Source organism: Delphinapterus leucas, chromosome X (assembly GCF_059928025.1).
Source record: "Delphinapterus leucas isolate spDelLeu-1000000601 "Yukka" chromosome X, BTC_Dleu_Yukka2, whole genome shotgun sequence".
NCBI classification, from domain to species: domain Eukaryota; kingdom Metazoa; phylum Chordata; class Mammalia; order Artiodactyla; family Monodontidae; genus Delphinapterus; species Delphinapterus leucas.
The window spans coordinates 113920262-113942227 of record NC_143150.1 but is presented as its reverse complement, the minus strand read 5'-3'; the positions used below and the strand labels follow the sequence as shown (position 1 = coordinate 113942227).

Below are 21966 nucleotides of genomic sequence, written 5' to 3'. Positions count from 1 at the left end.
CGGTATTGTGTGCTTTTCTATTCTCTGTCACTTTTGTATGTGTGAGGGTATGAATGAGAGAGACACAGAGAGACTCCAACTCTAAACCATCTGCATTTCTCTTGATCAGAGAATAAAAACCAGAGCTTTTACTGTAGAATTTTATTCCTTCCAGAGTTTTCTTTTGACTATTTCCTTACCTAGTGCTCCTTTTTCAGCAGCCATGCATTTTGTAGTCCTAAAGTAATGCAGAATATTCAAAGACAAGCATGGTTCACAGAATCCTAGCAAGTTTTACTGATGTCATGCAACCTGCCTCATCCTGAACTTTTCTGATTCAAAGGAATCCATTTCCAGATCAAACTCATATAACTTATAGGAAAATGCCTTAAGTTGCAGTATTTTCCTGTGTTTCCCAAATTATCCTCTTCTCCTCACCATAATAATTAGGCCTGTCACTGTGAGAAAAAGAGGACAGGGGCTGTATTATATCTTATGTACTTTCTGATATCATCCAAAGCACAAGTAGGCCCTCAATCAATGCTTGTTTATTAACTGATTGGTATAATGTAAAATTATTAAACTTTTCCCCACAAGTCAACCGCATTCATCAGGGTTCTCCAGAGAAACAGAACGAAAGGATGTGTGTGTATGTATGTATGTATGTGCGTGTGTGTGTGTAATTTTTTTTAAAGGAACTGGCTCATGTAGTTGTGTAAGTTTGGCAAGTACAAAATCTGATGGCAGAGGCTAGCAGGCTGGAGACACAGGAGGAGCCAATGTTTAAGTCTGAAGGCTGTCTGCCGCAGAATGTTCTGTTGCTTGGGGGAGCTCAGTCTTTTGTTCTATTCATGCCTTCATCTGATTGGATGAAGCCCACCTACACTAAGGAGAACAATTTGCTTTACTCAAAGTCCAATGTTTTAGATATCAATCTCATCAAAACTACACTCACAGAAACATTCAGAATGTTTGACCTCATATCTGGGCACTGTGGCCCAGCCAAGTTGACACATGAAATTAACTATCACAGTCAACAATTTGAAATTTATCATAAATCAGGGATTAGCATGGTTCCATATATCTACATATTCCACACAGTTTCCACTTATTAGGTTTCTATCATTGTGGATTGGAAAATAGGGAAAGATGAAGGGAACCAAAAAAAATTGGTAGGGAATAGAGGTAGGCATCAGTTTTCTGTTTGAAAGCACCCTAAACTACAACTGGTGCCATAATTTTACGTTTCCCAATGTGTGATGATTCCAGGTAGTGCATAGAAAAACATTTAAATTACTAAGTATTTATTTTAAGGGATAGTAGAAAAATATAACTAGCAGGTCAAAACTGTGACAATAGATATTTCTTAGGATGAGGCTAAATATAAAAAAGTATCCATTAAAATATTTTATGTAGATAATAGTACAGGACTGACAAAAACACCCAATCATTCTACCAAACATTCAAGGAAGAATTAATAACAATCCTTCTTAAACTGCTCCAAAAAATAGATGAGGAGGGAACACTTCTGATGTCATTTTTCTGAGGCCAGAATTACCCTTATACCAAAACCAGACAAGAATGGCACAGGAAAATAAAATTACAGGCCAATATCCCTAACGAACATAAGTGCAAAAATCCTCAACAAAATATTAGTGAATCAAATTCAACACTGCCTCAAAAGTATCATACACCATGACCAAGTGGGAGTTATTCCAGGGATGCAAGGATGGTTCAACATCTGCAAATCAACTAATGTGATGCACCACATTAACAAAAGATAAAAATCACATGATTATCTCAACAGATGCAGAAAAAGCATTTTATAAAATTCAACATCCATTTATGATCAAAACTCTTGACAAAGCAGGTATAGAGGGAATGTATCTCAGCATAATAAAGGCCATATATGACAAGCCAACAGCTAACATTATACTAAACAGTGAAAAGCAGAAAGCATTTCCTCTAAGATCAGGAACAAGACAAGGATTCCACTCTTCTCTTACCACTATTATTCAACATAGTAGTGGAAGTCCTAGCCAGAGCAAATTACCACTTTTATTTAACATAGTAATGCAAGTCTTAGCCAGAGCAATTAGGCAAGCAAAAGAAATAAAAGGCATCCAAATTGGAAAGGAAGAAGTAAAACTGTCACTACTTGCAGATGACATGATACTGTATATAGAAAACCCTAAAGACTCCACCAAAAAACTGCTAGAATAAGTAAATTCAGTAAAGTTGCAGAATACAAAATCAATATGCAAAAATCTGTTGGTTTCTATACACTAATAATGAACTAACAGAAAGAGAAATTAAGAAAACAACCCCATTTGCAAATGCATCAAGAAGAATAAAATACTTAGGAATAAATTTAACCAAGGAGGTGAAAGATATGTACACTGAAAACTATAAGACGTTAATGAAAGAAATTGAAAAAGACACAAATAAATGGAAAGATATCTCATGCTCATGTATTGGAAGAATTAATATTGTTAAAATGTCCATAATACTCACAGCAATCTGTAGGTTCAATGCAATCCTTATCAAAATTCCAATGGGACTTTTCACAGAAATAGGACAAACAATCCTAAAATGCAGATGGAACCACAAAAGACCCTGAATAGCCTAAGAACTCTTGAGAAAGAAGAACAAAGCTGGAAGCATCATGCTCCTTGATTTTAAACTATATCACAAAGCTATAATAATCAAAATGGTTTGGTATTGGCATAAAAATAGACATATGGATCAGTGGAACAGAATATAGAGCCCAGAAATAAACCCACATATATATGGTCAATTACTTTATGACAAAGGAGCTAAGAATATATGATGGGCAAAGGAGAGTCTCTTCAATAAATGGTGCTGGGAAAACTGAACAGCCATATGCAAAAGAATGAAATATGATCACTCTCTTACACCATTCACAAAAGTCAACTCAAAATGGGTTAAAGACTTGAATGCAATATCTGAAACTATAATACTAGAAGTAAATGTAGGCAGTAAGCTCCTTCTCATTGGTCTTGGAGATGATTTTTTTGGATCTGACACCAAAAGCAAAGGCAGGAAAAGCAAAAATAAACAGGTGGGACTACAAAAAACTGAAAAGCTTCTACGTGGCAAAAGAAACCATCAACAAAATGAAAAGGCAACCTACAGAATGAGACAAAATATTTGCAAATCCTATATGTGGATAAGGGGTTAATATCCAAAATATGCAAAGAACTCATACAACTCAGGGAAAAAAATCTGATTTAAAAATGGGTAGAGAATTTGAATAGATATTTTCCCAGAGAAGACATACATAATGCCAACAGGTACCTGAAAAGGTGCTCAACATCACTAGTCATCAGGGAAATGCAAATGAAAACCACGCTGAGGTATCACCTCACACCTGTTAAAATAGCTATTATAAAAAAGAAAAGAAATAATAAGTCCTGGGCTTCCCTGGTAGCGCAGTGGTTAAGAATCTGCCTGCCGATGCAGGGGACATGGGTTTGAGTCCTGGTCCGGGAGGATCTCACATGCTGTGGAGCAATGAAGCCCATGTGCCACAACTACTGAGCCTGCACTCTAGAGCCCGCGAGCCACAGCTACTGAGCCCGTGTGCCAAAACTACTGAAGCCCGTGCACCTACAGCCCGTGATCCACAACAAGAGAAGCCACCGTGATGAAAAGCCTGCATACCGCAATGAAGAGTAGCCCCCATTCGCCACAACCAGAGAAAAGCCCGCATGTAGCAACGAAGACCCAACGCAGCCAAAAATAAAATAAATAAAATAGTAAGTCTGGGTGAGGGTGTGGAGAAAAGGGAACCCTTACGCACTGCTGATGGACATGTAAATTGATACAACCACTATGCAAACCAGTATGGAGGTTCCTCAAAAAATTAAAAATAGAACCACCATACAATCCAGCGAATCTACTTCTAGGTATTTATTTGAAGAAAACGAAAACACTAATTTGAAAAGGTATACGCACCCCCATGTTCATTGAAGCATTATTTACAAGAGCCAAGATATGAAAACAACCTAAGTGTCCATCAGTAGACGAATGGATAAAGAAAATGTGGTCTATATATACGATGGAATATTATTCAGCCATAAAAAATGATGAAATCTTGCTAAGTGAAATAAGTCAGGTGAAAAAGGATAAATACCTTTATTTATATACCTTTATAAATACCTAAATATCATTTAGACTCTGCATATGGAATCTAACAAACAAACAAACAAAACAAAACGGAACTCAGAGACACAGAGAACAGTTTAGTGGTTTCCAGAGGTGGGGGTGGGAGGAGAGCGAAATGGGAAATGGGTGAAGGGAGTCAGAAGGTATAAATTTCCAGTTATAAAAAGAAAAAGCCATGGGGATATAATATACAACTTAGTGACTACAGTTAATAATACTGTATTTCATATTTGAAAGTAGCTAGGAGACTGGATCTTGAAAGTTCCCATCACAAGGAAAATAATATAACTATGCATGGCGATAGATGTTAACTGGACTTACTGCAGTGGTCATTTTACAATCTATCTAAATATTGAATCATTACATTGTACACCTGAAAAAAAAAACCCAACAACTGTTTTTCAAAAGAAAGGTAAGACTCTCGGCCCAAATAGTGAGCCCTGCATGAAAATTTTCCTGCCTAGCAGGGAACCTCATCCAACACAGGGCTTATGGTCTGGGGAATGAGGCTTGCAGGAGGAAATCTGGGGTACGTTTTTTTCTTTTAGCTGAAAACTGAAAAGCCTCTGTGGCCTCTATTGAGGAAACAAAGTAGTCTCTGAGGTCTTCTGATTGGGTGGCATCATCTGGGCTAGTCTCTTTGGCCATGTGTAAGTGCTGAGCTGTTTTTTTTTTGTTTTTTTTTTGCGGTACACGGGCCTCTCACTGTTGTGGCTTCTCCCGTTGCGGAGCACAGGCTCCGGACGCGCAGGCTCAGCGGCCATGGCTCACGGACCCAGCCGCTCCGCGGCATGTGGGATCTCCCCGGACAGGGGCACGAACCCGTGTCCCCTGCATCGGCAGGCGGACTCTCAACCACTGCACCACCAGGGAAGCCCTGAGCTGGTTTTTAATGGGTTTTCCAAGGAGTGGTCTTTGCTGTGGGACTGATTTAGGAATGTGGTGCCCTAGATCTCCTCGCTACACACTTGTGGCTCCTGATTTAGTTTTAGGGTGATCAAGAGTCCCTTTAGAGGGAAAGGGCGGTAGGGAGAAATTAGGAGTTTGGGATTAACATACACACACTACTGTCTATAAAATAGATAACCAACAAGGGCCTACTGTATAGCACAGGGAACTATATTCAATATCTTGTTATAACCTATAGTGGAAGAGAACATAAAAAAGAATCTATAACTATATCTATATATCACTGAATCACTTTGCTGTACACCTGAAACTAACACAACATTGTAAATCAAGTATATGTCAATAAAATTTTTTTTTAAAAAGAGTCCCTTTAGCACAAGCCAGGCCTGTGCCACTGTCAGCAGGCTAGGCAGCCTTACCAGGATTCATCAATGTCCTAAGCATATTCCTTTCCAAGATACTTCTTTTCAGCTGTACACACCCACCTTTGTCTGTCTTTATAACTCTTGCTAAATTTATTGGGTGGTGAGGACTGTACCAAAGCCTTCGTTACTATATGAGATATACCAAGAAATCCTCCTGGAAAGGATGAGGGCTGAAAAGTAGAGAATGGTTGTGTTCAGGCCAGGATCCCCATATTGGGCTATACACATATCAACTGGACCTATGAGTCAATTTTCTTTATTTTGAATGCTGATCCTTCCAACTCTACTCCTTGCAATCTCCTCAGGCATAGGTAGCAGGAACAAATTTTATAGTTCCAGATATTAAGTGTGCAAATTGTGACATTCTCATATAATTTACCAAAATTAAAGTTATTTTTTATCTTGAACCTCTATTACAGCTAGTGGCAAAAACTTAATATTAGGTATTCAGAGTAACTGAGTCATTTCAATACTTTTAAAACCAATTTAGAATTTTTCCTCTTCTGTCCTCTCTCCGTGAAATGGCAGCTAAGTTCTGGAAACAGAGGGGGGGGAATGTTTATGTGGCTTTCAGGCATTAAGGGGAGTGGGCGTTTTGTCTGCAGCCATCTTCTGTCGTTATCTTTTGCTGGCATATAACTAATTTCCTCTGGCTGGGCAATGCCCTTTATTTCTGCTTCATCTGCAGAGATGTCTGTTGCTCTTCTGGGCTCTGATTCTTCCTTTTTTTTTTAAACATCTTTATTGGAGTATATTTGCTTTACAATGGTGTGGGCTCTGATTCTTAATCTGAGTTTTCTACATCTGACTGTCAGGTCCCATGGATGGCTAGCTGACTGGCTGGTTCTCTCTCTCTTTCTCTCTCTCTTGCTCTCTGTCTTGCTCTTTCTTACATCCATGCCCTTTGGAAGGAAGGACTTAGGAAGCATTTACCTGTTTTTTATGTCTGCTCAGGAAGCCAGGGAGAGGGGCCACCCTTTCAGGCCCTTTCCACCCAGACCTGCCCTGGCATCGTATCTACTCTTGGGCTGATAGACCATTCTGGCACCAGTTCTTCCCCAAACTGCCACCCGTTCACCTCCATGATCTCCATTCAATGAATTAAATACAGATCATATACACATATACAGGGGCACCTCTAATCAAACTTGTCTGGGATTTCTGTACTCCATCTGCCTGCTGTGACAATGAGTTTCGAGTGGTGAGGGCACTGGGCCTCTACTCAGGTAGGTTATAAAGTTAGGTTCCAGGGAAAACATCGGTTGGAAAAGATGGGTTATAGGATTTTTATGCAAAGTCATGGTTCCACAATGCAATTGTTTTTCTTTCCTGATGGTTTTGCCACAGGGCAGGAAAAATAAATGGGAGTCAAAGGAGGCGCTCCAAAAGCTACTGGGAGCGATAAGGAAATGTCGTATCTACTCTGTGATAACTGTAAGCAGGCAGTTCAAGTCAGGGAAGCAGAAAAAAGGACAGGCCAAGAATTCTAAAGCCCTGAACCGTAAGAACTGAAAACCATTGTTGTCAGTATCTATATAGCAAATAGGCTTCTGGCTTTTAAAATATTCTAGGATGATTGAGAAATGTGACTTCTACTTTTAACTTGGAAAGAGAATAGAAACAAAATTAAGCCGCAATGAAAGTGGTTAAAAGTTAATGAGAAAAGTTGCTCCTAGAGTTTCGTATTTCCTTAATGTTGTTCTAGGGCTTGTCATGATGATATTTAAGCCTCATATACTAGATTTTGATAGTTACATTTTTGGATAGAAAAACAGATTGATGTGTGAATTTAGCACACCAAGTAAAGAGAGTTTACCTATTTATACTAGGGGGTGGCAAACTATGGCCAATGGGACAAATGTGGCCTATCACCTGCTTTTGTAAATGAAGTGTTATTGGAACAGTCACCTCAGTTTGTTTACATATTGTCTATGGCTGCAATGGCAGAGTTGAGTAGTTCCAACACACTGTATGGCTCACAAAGCCTCAAATATTTACTGTCTGGCCCTTTACAGGAGTAATTTCTTGGCCCCTGCTTTATATGGTGAGGCCACAATCCAAGCATCATTATCCACCTGGTGGAAAATTATATGAATTACTAGCATAATGCTTGTGAAAATTTAAGAAGTTCTGCAGGACTGGTCTAATAAAATTACACTTCATATTGATAGGAAATACAATTTGTTAGACAGGAAACAATCACTCATCTCTTTCTTCCCCGCTGCTAATGAAATACGCTAGTTAATAAGAGAATATCTTAGTTTCCTTTTTCTTACTCAGTTGATCATATTGAAAAGATGAATCTGTAAAAATTATCAAAGTGAGACCTATGAAAAATAGTTAAATTCTTGTTTCTCTTAATGAGCGCTCGGTCTAAGCACCAGCACTTCTTGTGATGATTACGATTTTCTTTGAAGTTTTCCATTGCTGTCACTAGTATCGGCATGGTATGGTCTGAATAGTTTATTTCTAAATTTTATTTTTTCTTCCTTGCAAATACTATATTACGCTATTATTTGATATTGTGCCCTCCATATCTACACCACTGGTTCTCAACCCTGGCTGTGCATGAAAATCATTTGCAGACTTTTCCAAAAGTGCCAAAGCTCCAGCACCACCCCACAGTAATAAAAGGAAAATTTATCAAGGAGGGGACCAAGGCACCAGTAAAATACTCCCCAGGCGATTCTAAGGTATAGCATGGGATGAGAACCAGAGACCTAAACATAAGCGATCTGTGCTTCCCATGAAGTGCATTTCATGAGTTAGAAGATCACCTTTGGTCTTCCCCAGAAAAAGCAAAACAGATTCATTCTGTAGTCCCAATGGCAAACCAGATGGTTACTCAGACACACTAATATGAAAAATATAAGTACTGAGGAAATGCGTCTATGACATTATCAGTTAGAAGTGAAAATGAGAAAAACATTTTCATGAATAAGTAACTTTCCTGGAAAAGGGAGGCAGACACGCTTGCATGATTTCATCCTGTATTTCTGAACATTAAAAAGAAACAAAAAGCCCAACTTTGAGGAGTAGCTTTTTTGTTTGTTTGTAATCACAGACATGACTCGGCCCCAGCCTGGTTGTAGGCCCTCCTTCCCCAAGTCTCCTCTCAAACCCCTTGGGCACTTCAGGCGGTTGTCAGGTAACCATCTCCAGCTTGTCTGTAAGCTGGGTTGTAGAAACAGGGACTTATCTGCCCCGATTCGAGAGTTCTTGAAATCACTTGTGCCATGGGTACCTGAAGATTTCCTTTACACGCTTTCCTTTCCTTTCTTTGCTCTTCAGTGGTTCAGTTCCAGCGTTTCTTGAAGTCTCTCTTTACCCAGGCCTCATTCAAATTCAGTTGGAGGTTCATGCTGTCAGCCTCCTGGCTTGTCTGCCTGTTTCTCTAGCTCTTCTCTCTCCCAACTCATTCTGACATGCTTTACCTTATCTCACAGTGGTAAATAGTTTTCTTCAGATCTTTCAGCCACATCAGAGTTTAGGTTTCCAGACATTAAGTGTGCAAATTGTGAAATAGGTTTCATTTTTGTTTTCATTCTCAAATAAGTACTTTTCTGTCATATGTACACTTGATTATTTTTTTTGCGGTACGCGGGCCTCTCACCGCTGTGGCCTCTCCCGTTGCGGAGCAGAAGCTCCGGACACGCAGGCTCCGGACGTGCTGGCTCAGCGGCCATGGCTCACGGGCCCAGCCGCTCAGCGGCATGTGGGATCCTCCCGGACCGGGGCACGAACCCGTGTCCCCTGCATCGGCAGGCGGACTCTCAACCACTGCACCACCAGGGAAGCCCCTTGATTATATTTTTTAACTTCCCTCTAAGTAAGCCCCATGCTCATCTTCAATCTATAGGAACCTGTCTTGTAATTGATAGCGACATCTGGGCAAGAAACATCTTAATTGCTTTCTATTATTTGCATAAATCTTCCATAAAATACAAAATAGGTTTTTAACCTTACTAATGAATAAACATGTTAGCTCATACAGGTGAAGTGTTAATTGCTTTTCTCAGTTAACATTTTGAATGACAGCCCGATACAGGTGAGCTGTCAAATTTGGGCGCGTCTCTAAAATTTGGTTTCTTTACCCATTCAATCCCTCATCTTCCAGATGATCTAACTTGTCACAAGAGCAGCTTTGAAAATCTTCATTCTTAAGGACAGAATATTTTTCTACAGAGATGAGTTAAATTTATTCAAAGATTTTAATAAATCAAACGTATATCTTTGTTCACTCAATCCAATATAGAGAGATCTTAAGGTGCTGGTTAATGGTTCAGATTTGTTAAAGGGCATAACATTACACACCTATATTTTTTTCTTGCGGAAATTATGAACACACACACACACACACACTCCACTATATCCATGCCCCAAATGTAAATTCCAAACAGGTTCTAATTAAATAATAATAGAATTTGACTTTGAAGTATTCTTTACTGTGTTTCTTTAAGATGACATTAAACTAATTAATGATCTCAGGACACATGCAAACTGAGAGTGGAGGAAAGCAACCTAAAACATAATGAAGGATGAATGAGTTTCTAGAGGATCATCTACAAAGTAGGTTAGTTATGTACAAATAATGGAAAGTTGATAGTAAGTTGGTAAGTTTTTCTGTTTTGAACATGTGAAAAACACGACGCCTGCCATAACCGTTATAATTGTAGAACCTTAGGGTTGGAGATGGAACATTTACACTTCTGCTTATTAGCCAGAACCGAATACACAACTCTGGGTGCAATGTGCCCATATCTCTCAGCTCACGTGTTTTACTGGTCATGCTGCATCACCCTTTACTTGAAATGAAACAAAACGCACTAAATGTTTTTTCACTTGTACTTCCTCCAAACTAATTTTCTCCCATCCTGTTTTTGTGCAATCTTCCATTTTTTCCTAACAAGCATCACCATTAGCCTCTAGGGGGAGCTCGTCTACCCTACGTCCTTGCTACTCAACAGGTGGTCTGGAGAACCACAGCACCTGCATCAACAGGGCACCTGGTAGAAAAGCATAACAACTGGTCCCACCCTAGTCAACAGAATCAGGGTTTACATTTTAGTTAAGATCCCCAGTTGACTAATTTTCATATTGAAGTTGGAGAAACACTGCTGTCTACACTCCACCTTCTCTCTCAAGAGAAGACAACTTAAGAGCCAACAGCATTTGATAGTAGATAGAATTTTTCAATGAGAAGAGCAAAATAACTGAAGGGTAACATCTCACATGATAACACTCTCTTTTTACATGAACTTCTTTTAATGGCATAGGAGGTAAGATAGCTTAGCTATGTGACAACTAGATTCTGAGTTTCAGTCATACTCCTTCCACTATCCTACTGTATAATTTTAGGCAGGGGCACATTGCTGGGTTCCGGTGACAGGCAAAAAATGAAGAGATGTAGTTTATGAAGTAAATTTATGTTGAGATATATTGGGTTGGCCCAAAAGTTCGTTTGATAAGATGTTATGGAAAAACCCGAATGAACTTTTGGGCCAACCCAATAGTATAGCATAGTGGTTAAAAGTGTGATCTCTAAAGAAAAGACTTCTGGACTCAAACTCTGGCTCCATCATTCATTAGCTGTGTGACTTGACTTTCTATGCATAATGGGGATGATACTGATGGCACCTACTTCGTGAGTCTGTTATAAGAATAAAGGAGTTGATGTATAAAATACATAGAACCTGTGCTTAGCCCATGATATTTACTTAAATTAAAAAAAAAACTATTACTATTATTGGGCATTAAGTAACCTCTATTTCCAAGAGGGCAAATAAAATCTATAAAACACTCTTAAGAAAACTGTGTTCACCTGGAAGCCAAGTGCTCCCAGGAACTAGAATACTGAGAGGAGGCTATTTCAAAAATTGAGATTTTTAGGGCAATTCCCAAGATATAAAAACTTAGTGACATAGTTCCCAACAACATAGAGGCATAATCCAGAAGTATCCACAATCGTCATGAAGTCCCCAAAGAAGGTTAAATTGTTTTCCTTTGTCTTCTCATAACTGAGCTCAGTGTGGGTTCACCATACTTAGTCATCTGTTCCCTGTTCAGTTTACTTCTCCAGCTTGTGAGACATCATTTGTTAACTTAAATGAATCAAAGACTCTTTAAGCTCTTTGTTTCAACAGAAAATCAACAGAATCATAGATGTGGTGGACACCGTGTAGTCCCAGCTGCTGGAAGTGCTGTCAGAATACAGCCTTCCACCCTCAGCACCTTTAGGATTGCCTCAGTTTCAGAGACATGACTCACTCAAGACCAAACTCCTTCTTGTGGTAGCAATGGTGTTCTGGTAAATGTTTAACAATGGTCTCTCCAGTAAAACAAGCAAACAAACTCTGATTTGCAACCTTTGCTAACTGATTTTTTATTTTCATGACATAAATACTCCCTCCATTGCTGATTTCATGCTACTGATGTGACTGACTTCACTGAATGCAGAGCTGGGAACGCACACAGTCAGCTCATGGGAGCCGGGGTGAGCTAGCTCCAGCACACTACTGCATGGTGGCCGGTATCCAAAGACTGATTATGTGGGAGTAGAAAGGCCTGGCTAACTCAGGACAACTCAGAAGGTACTTTCCTGGGGTTGGCTGAGGCAACTGTCAGGCTAGCATCATAACTCATCCTTTCCATCCACCCAATTCTGCTTCTGTCCCCCACCCCCTTCCTTCCGAAGGGATTGGTCCCAGTGACACTCCTTAAGAAGCATCCTGCAACCTAAATTCTGTCTGCTTCCTAGGGAACCCAACCTGTGGCAGTAATTATTTTTTATCTCTTTGTGTGCTGCCATAGATTCCCTTTTGTTCTAAAGAAAAAACTTCGCATGCTCTTATACTTTTTATAAAACAGAGAATCCAATTTAAATATTAATGGCAAGGCATCAGATTTGTAAAGAAGATAACTGGAATTACAATTACAATTTTTATAAGCTAATAAGAACCTTCATAGGCCACAGCAACATTCTCTCAAGTCTGAGTGTCTTTTCTTGAGACTCCTGAGTCACAAATAACACTTATAGGATACTTTTATAATGCAAAATGCCGTCTGCATTTCTGCAACTGCAGGAAAGAAGGAACAATTTTTTCCTTCCTGTTGTGGTAAAATTTATTTTATAAACCGTTAGAAGTGCTTGCTATGTCAAGGCAACAACTGGAAGTATATGAACTAACATCATGGAGAAAGATAGCAGGCTGGAGTAGCCCAAAACTTTCAATACAAAATACAGGGCACAAAAAGAATTTTAACAAATGATCTGTGGCACACCTACTGTTATGTACCTACAATTTAAAAAAAAAGATTTATTTATTTATTTACCTGTGCCAGGTCTTAGTTGCAGCATGTGCGATCTAGTTCCCTGACCAGGGATCGAACCCGGGCCCCCTGCATTGGGAGCATGGAGTCTTAACCACTGGACCACCAGGGAAGTCCCTGTACCTACACTTTGATCTCGTTCACAATACTCTTTTGGACCTGGTGACAATTCCTGCTAGGTCCATGTCACCTTTGAGGGCACAGATCACTTCACTCCCAGCAAATATCTTGAGATTGTTTAAGGTTCTCTCTATGTAGGCTTACCCTTTAGCCACTTGTACTTCCATGTCACTCATGAACACACAAATGTCATTCTGGAAACTCTGTACAGCTGTGGCCTCATAACACTAAACATACTCCAAATCTCAATACACAACCCACAGTCACTTCTAATTTGGTGGTTTGCTTCCTCACTAGGACCCATGAGGCACAAGTACTACCAGATTCACGGATCCCCTTAGGTTTGTTCACAGTCCCACTCATCCTCCACTCCACTCAATCACACTGTTATAAATGGGGCTGTCTGTAGAACATGAGGACATAAAACGGCATAAGAGAAAGAAAGTTGGAGGACTAGTTGAGCTCAGACGGTGCCTGTGTTGGCACATTACAGCAAAACAATAATAAGTTACCCCCTAAAATCTTGTTCTTAATGACTGTTGATATTTTGTAGGTGACCCAATGGGTATCTGAATATCTCCTATGGGGACTGTTCCACAGGAACTAATGTCCTTAAGGGACATATCAGATATATGGGGATACTGAGGCACACAAAGTAACTTTGTTATTTACTCTGTCAGCATATGTGTGTATAAGGAATGTTGTACCTAAAATTAAGGTTAAAATATCAGGGGGTGAGGGCAGCAGGGGACGCGCATGATAATAATTCGGACCATTGGACTAACTGCAGTACGCTGCCCCTCAGCTCCAAGCTCAGTTGCCACCTCCGTGATTCCCCAGCTAGCAGTTATCCATTTCCCCTGTGAAAATAAACCCCACTCCTTTTGTACTTCTCTTAAGACAGGCAAGTTCCTACCATACACAATATTTACAAGTTTACATTGTTTCGCCCTTACTCAATGGTAAGTTTTCCAAGGGCAAGATTCATATCTGATTCTGTATGTGTCAGTCCCCTCACCTAGTATCTTGGCCCCTATATGTAATCAGTGTCTATCTCCGAAAAGTAAAACAGTGGCGCTGGTAATTTGGGTCTGATTGCAATTCAGTTTGGGGGAGTGGCAGGGAGAGGGGATCTCATAACTAGGGTCCAAAGCACTTTTCTGCCGTGAGATCTAAGCACTGGAGCACAATGCCTTAAAGTGGAACTGTCCACTAGAAATGAACCATGCACATCAAAAAGTCTACAAACAATACATGCTGGACACGGTGTGGAGAAAAGGGAACCCTCCTACACTGTTGGTGGGAATGTAAATTGGTACAACCATTATGGAGAACAGTATGGAGGTTCTTTAAGAAACTAAAAATAGAACTACCATATGATCCAGCAATCCCACTCCTGGGCATATATCCAGAAAAAACTCTAATTTGAAAAGATACATGTACCCCAATGTTCACAGCAGTACTATTTATAATAGCCAAGACATGGAAGCAACCTAAATGTCCATTGACAGATGAATGGATAAAGAAGCTGTGGTACATATATACAACAGAATATTAGTCAGCCATAAAGATAAACAGAATAATGACATTTGCAGCAACATGGATGGAACTAGAGATTATCATACTAAGTGAAGTAAGTCAGACAGAAAGACAAATATATGATGTCACTTATATGTGGAATCTAAAAAATGATGCAAATGAACTTATTTACAAAACAGAAATAGAGTCACAGATGTAGAAAACAAACTTATGGTTATCAGGGGGGAGGGATAAACTGGGAGATTGGGATTGACACATACACACTACCATATATAAAATAGATAACTAATAAGGACCTACTGTAAAGCACAGGGAACTCTACTCAATACTCTGTAATGACCTATATGGGAAAAGAATCTAAAAAAGAGTGAACGTATATATATATGTACAACTGATTCACTTTGCTGTACACCTGAAACTAACACAACATTGTAAATCAACTATACTCCAATAAAAATTAAAAAACAAAACAAAAACAACAAAAAAAGAAAGAAGTGAACCATGCAAATGTTGAAGTCTGGGTCAGTTTGAGTTCTAGAGTTTTGACATGCCTTAATTTATTGACCTAGTTACCAATGAAGGAAAACTAAAGGAAGTGCTTGCACACTATATAACCTGATAAAGAATGCATTTAATTTCATGATTATCCACTTGAATAAAGGAAAAAGGAAGGATCATAAAAATAATAATGGCAACAGCAACCATGTGGCCATCTGTTTTGAGCACCTGTAATGTGCTAGATGATTTACATTAGTTTATTAACGATCAAGAAAAACTTATTAGTTTATCTATTAATATAATCATTATATCATAGACAAATGGCTTAGGTTTATAAGAGAAAAGTTTACAAAGAGGAAAGGAATCCGGATTACTAATGAAATACTCTCTTGCTGCTCTCTCTCTGGTGTTGGTCTACAACAAGCCTGCCTTGTGGGGCAAACGGATTACACTGTACTTGGGAGGGGCAATTCAATTCCTACAGAAACCCCGCTTCCTACAAGCTCTACAATTTCACTTCGAGTAAGTGGCATAAATCAATCCTACACAAATAAATTAGACACAGCAGGACTGTGTGTGGATAATTGAGAGATAGGAGGATATAACACTTAATACATACGTGTATAGTTTATTTAGATCAAAACTAATAAATTAATTTGCATTCAGTTTATATACCTGAGTATATCTATAGTAATATAAGAGCTAATAGAAGACCTCGAGGTATAATTAATACACCTTGTTATTAAAGGTTTTATTATCACTTTTCTACTTATCTTTTATGTTCATTCCATGCATGGTTTGTTGCCAGTTTGTTTCTCTTCAGCCTTGGCCCCACTGCTCCTGCTTATACTGTGCTGCTTTCTGAAATGTTAGCTATATCACCGATTTCACACACTTCTACTATTCATTTCCTTGATACTAACGCAGTTCTTCACTTTTTTTTTTACGTCGTCCAATTCTGTTTCCTCACATCAAAAAAATGATCGAAGTACCCTGATTTTCTGTCTCTTCCTGCAATAGGCATGGGAAGGTGATCATGACACAAATAATGTGTTGAGTCACTGTGAAGATTCAATGAGGTACAGTGCATGTGACTGACACTAAGGCGTTTAACAAATGTTAATCTCCCCTCCCACACCCTCATTTTCCTGTTATGTAAGCTATACTTATTATTACAGTATCTGGCCCTGGCTTATCTCCTCTAGAACAACATTCTTTAGGTGAACAACTCATTCCTGTTGAACTGGTTGTATCCATCAAACAGAGCAAGACCCCAAACAAAGAGGTTTGTATTTACGTAAGTTCCAAAATGCTTAAGAGTCCAGACATCATTTTCTTACACACTGTTCATTTGCACCTCACAACAACCCTCTGAGGGAGGTAATGATCTAAGGAAAACTGAGGCACAATGACATTAATGGCGTGTTAAGGTCACCCACCCAATTAGTACAAGAGTTGGGATATGCTATTTTCCTGTTTCTCAAATGCTCTGTCCATTAGACTGTGATGTTTCCCAAGGAAATGCTTGCAAACAATCCTTTGAAAATGAAAATACACAAAATAGATACAAAACCTCCTAACTTACCCAGTCTATATGGGGCATGGGGATCTCTGTTCTTAGCTGGAAAGACTCCATTTTGCAAAAGACCTGCATGGCATTTAGTGTAAACCCAATTAAAAAAACACCATACACCTCAATAGTTCCCAGTCAGAAACAGTCAGGCAATAGCCCACTTGACCCAAAGCCAATTTCAAGAGCCAATTTTCCCCAAACCACAGCAAGGCAGGAGAGAGCAGCCATAATTATTTCTATCAGATAATCCTACCACCTCAGGTCGGCTAAGGTGCAAGTGAATGCACTTAATTGCTCAGCTGTGTATTTGCTTGAATGTAATCAACCACTTACTGTGAGTTGCTGTCTAACTATTAGGATATTGGCACAAGAAAAGCTAAATAAATTAGAGAGAGTTCACTCTCTATAAAGCTGTCTTTGGAAGGAAAGCGTCCTCCATGTTCAGAGCCAGGGGGAATTGGAAGGGAATGAGGTTGGAAGTCAGGCTACAGTCATAAGAAAATGCTTCTTCCTCACGGGCACGGTCTCTTCCCTGTTGACACAGGGCAGGGCCCATAGCTGCTGACCTCTGGAGACTGCTCATCGGTCACGCTACAGCAATGGCCAGTTGATCGAATGCACGTAATACCCACGGAGCCAGCACTAGCCTGAAATGAGTTGTGTTTGGTGAGTAAGGAGGTCAAAAGGCTTGGCTTTTTATAGCGACACATAGCATGAATAACAGCTGTTCCTTCAAGCATGAATATGACCACAAGGGGAGGAGACGGCTAGACAAGGCAGAAAAACAAACAGCACGATGTTTGGTGTCCAGAGTAATTATGTTGATACCTGAGTGCTTATCTTTTGTCCACAGGGCTTCCTGCGGTGCAGCTTGACCACACTCTGCCCAAGGGAAGGAGCTCAGAGAAAAGCTTTGAGCCCAAGGGCTGCTACAGTGAAGGTTCCATGTGCTCCCTTAAAACATAATAGCCCCGTGCCTTGAGCACCCCTGGCCCCGCCATGTCCATGCCCTGCACGATTTCAGATAGTCAGACTCCACCTTTACGTTCACCTACATTGGTAGCCCCAAAAGATGGGCATGTCTAAAATATCTTGAGGAGGACCTTAAAGATGGCAGAGGAGTAAGACGTGGAGATCACCTTCCTCCCCACAAATACATCAAAAATACATCTACATGTGGAACAACTCCTACAGAACACCTACTGAGCACTGGAAGAACACCTCAGGCTTCCCAAAAGCCGTGTGGCTGACAGGACCTTGGTGCTCCAGCCGGGTATCTGGCCCGAGCCTCTGAGGTGGGAGGGCTGAGTTCACAACACTGGACCACCAGAGGCCTTCTGGTCCCATGTAATATCAATCAGCAAGAACTCTCCCAGAGATCTCGGTCTCAACGCTAAGACACAGCTCCACTCAATGACCAGCAAGCTCCAGTGCTGGACACCCCATGCCATACGACTAGCAAGACAGGACCACAACTCCACCCAGTAGCAGAGAAGCTGCCTAAAATCATACTAAGTTCACAGACACTCCAAAACACACCACCGGATGTGGTCCTGCCCACCACAAAGACAAGATCCAGCCGCATCCACCTGAACACAGGCAACAGTCCCCTCAACCAGGAAGCCTACACAGCCCACTGAACCTTACCCACTGGGGACAGACACCATAAACAACAGGAACTACGAACCTGCAGCCTGTGAAAAGGAGACCCCAAACACAGCAAGTTAAGCAAAATGAGAATACAGAGAAATACACAGCAGATGAAGGAGCAAAGTAAAAACCCAACAAACCAAACAAATGAAGAGGAAATAGGCAGTCTACCTGAAAAAGAATTCACAGTAATGACAGTAAAGATGATCCAAAATCTTGGAAATAGAATGGAGAAAATACAAGAAACGTTCAATAAGGACTTAGAAGAAGTAAAGAACAAACAAACAATGATGAACAACACAATAAATGAAATGAAAAACTCTAGAAGGAATCAATAGCAGAATAACTGAGGCAGAAGAACGGATAAGTGACCTGGAATATAAGTAGTGGAAATAACTACCGCAGAGCAGAATAAAGAAAAAGAATGAAAAGACTTGAAGACACTCTCAGAGGCCTCTGGGACAACATTAAATGCATGCACATTCAAATTACAGGGGTCCCAGAAGAAGAAGAGAAAAAGAAAGGGACTGAGAAAATATTTCAAGAGATTATAGTTGAAAACTTCCTTAATACAGGAAAGGAAGTAGTCAATCAAGTCCAGGAAGAGCACAGAGTACCATACAGGATAAATCCAAGGAGAAACACTCCAAGAAACATATTAATCGAACTATCAAACATTAAATACAAAGAAAAAATATTAAAAGCAGCAAGGGAAAAACAACAAATAACATACAAGGGAATCTCCATAAGGTTAACAGCTGATCTTTCAGCAGAAACTCTGCAAGCCAGAAGGGAGTGGCAGGACATATCTAAAGTGATGAAAGGGAAAAACCTAGAACAAAGATTACTCTACCCAGCAAGGATCTCATTCAGATTCGATGCAGAAATTAAAACCTTTACAGACAAGCAAAAGCTAAGAGAATTCATCACCACAAAACCAGCTTTACAACAAATGCTAAAGGAACTTCTCTAGGCAGGAAACACAAGAGAAGGAAAAGACCTACAGTAACAAACCCAAAAGAGTTAAGAAAATGGTAATAGGAACATACATATCAGTAATTACCTGCAATGTAAATGGATTAAATGCTACAACCAAAAGATGGTGACTGGCTGAATGGATACAAAAAGAAGACCCGTACATATGCTGTCTACAAGAGACCCACTTCAGACATAGGGACACATATAGACTGAAAGTGAAGGGATGGAAATAGATATTCCATGCAAATGGAAATCAAAAGAAAGCTGGAGTAGCAATTCTTATATCAGACAAAATGGACTTTAAAATAAAGACCGTTACAAGAGACAAAGAAGGACAGTACATAATGATCACGGGATCAATCCTAGAAGAAGGTATAACAACTGTCAATATTTATGCACCCAACATAGGAGCAGCTCAATACATAAGGCAAATGCTAACAGCCATAAAAGGGGAAATCAACAGTAACACAATCATAGTAGGGGACTTTAACACCCCACTTTCACCAATGGACGGATCATCCAAAATGAAAATAAATAAGGAAACACAAGCTTTAAATGATACGTTAAACAAGATGGACTTCATTGATACTTAAAAGACATTCCATCCAAAACCAACAGAATACACTGTCTTCTCAAGTGCTCATGGAACATTCTCCAGGATAGATCATATATTGGGTCACAAATCAAGCCTAGGTAAATTTAAGAAAATTGGAATCGTATGAGGTATCTTTTCCAACCACAACACTATGAGACTAGATATCAATTACAGGAAAAAAACTGTAAAAAAATACAAACACACGGAGGCTAAACAATATGCTACTCAGTAACCAAGAGATCACTGAAGAAATCAAAGAGGAAATCAAAAAATACCTAGAAACAAATGACAATGAAAACAGGACAACCCAAAACGTATGGGATGCAGCAAAAGCAGTTCTAAGAGGGAATTTTAGAGCAATCCTACCTCAGGAAACAAGAAAAGTCTCAAATAAACCATCTAACCTTACATATAAAACAATGAGAGAAAGAAGAACAAAGAAACCCAAAGGTAGCAGAAGGAAAGAAATCATAAAGATCAGGTCAGAAATAAATGAAAAAGAAATGAAGGGCTTCCCTGGTGGCGCAGTGGTTGAGAGTCCGCCTGCCGATGCAGGGGACACGGGTTCATGCCCCGGTCCGGGAAGATCCCACATGCCGCAGAGCGGCTGGGCCCGTGAGCCATGGCCACTGAGGCTGTGCGTCCGGAGCCTGTGCTCTGCAACGGGAGAGGCCACAGCAGTGAGAGGCCCGCGTACCTCAAAAAAAAAAAAAAGAAAGAAAGAAAGAAAGAAAGAAAGAAATGAAGGAAACAATTGCAGAGATTAATAAAACTAAAAGCTGGTTCTTTGAGAAGATAAACAAAATTGATAAACCATTAGTCAGACTTATCAAGAAGAAAAGGGAGAAGACTCAAATCGATAGAATTAAAAAAGAAAAAGGAGAAGTAACAACTGGCACTGCAGAAATATGAAGGATCATGAGAGATTACTACAAGCAACTATATGCCAATAAAATGGACAACCTGGAAGAAATGGACAAATTCTTAGAAAAGCACAACCTTCTGAGACTGAACCAGGAAGAAACAGAAAATATAAACAGACCAATCACAAGCTGAAACTGTGATTAAAAATCTTCCAACAAACAAAAGCTCAGGACCAGATGGCTTCACAGGCAAATTCTACCAAACATTTAGAGAAGAGTTAACACGTGTCCTTCTCAAACTCCTCCAAAACATAGCAGAGGGAGGAACACTCCCAAACTCATTCTATGAGGCCACCATCAGCCTGGTACCAAAACCAGACAAAAATGTCACAAAAAAAGAAAACTACAGGCCAATATCACTGATGAACATAGGTGCAAAATCATCAACAAAATACAAGCAAACAGACCCAATAGCACATTAAAAGGATCATGCACCATGATCAAGTGGGGTTTATTTATCCCAGGAATGCAAGGATTCTTCAATATATGCAAATCAATCAATGTGATACACCATATTGACAAGTTGAAGGACAAAAACCATGTGACCATCTTAGCAGAATGAGAAAAGGCTTTCAACAAAACTCAACACCCACTTATGATAAAAACCCTCCAGAAAGTAGGCATACAAGGAACTTACCTCAACATGAAAAAGGCCATATATGACAAACCCACAGGCCACATCATTCACAATGGTAAAAAAACTGAAACCATTTTCACTAAGCTCAGGACAAAGACAAGGTTGCCCACTTTGACCACCATTATTCAACATAATTTTGGAAGTTTTAGCCACAGCAATCAGAGAAGAAGAAGAAATAAAAGGATTCCAAATCGGAAAAGAAAAAGTAAAACTTTCACTGTTTGTAGATACATGATACTATACACAGAGAATCCTAAAGATGCTACATGAAAACTACTACAGTTAATCAATGAATTTGGTAAAGTAGCAGGATACAAAATTAATGCACAGAAATCTCTTGCATTCCTATACACTAATGATGAAAAATCTGAAAGAGAAATTAAAGAAACACTCCCATTTACCACTGCAACAAAAATAATAAAATACCTAGGGATAAACCTACCTTAGGACACAAAAGACCTGTATGCAGAAAACTATAAGACACTGAAAAAGAAATTAAAGATGACACAAACAGATGGAGAGATATACCATGCTCTTGGATTGGAAGAACCAACATTGTGAAAATGACTATACACCCAAAGCAAATTACAGATTCAGTGCAATCCCTATCAAACTACCAATGG

The 21966-nt window shown here is 39.6% G+C and overlaps 1 protein-coding gene across 1 annotated transcript in view; it reads right to left on the bottom strand.

Annotated features, from left to right (window-relative positions):
- The window catches only part of LOC111167507 (uncharacterized), a 457471-nt gene that overhangs the window by 213558 nt on the left and 221947 nt on the right, over window positions 1-21966 (bottom strand). The gene's annotated exons all lie outside the window — the stretch shown is intronic.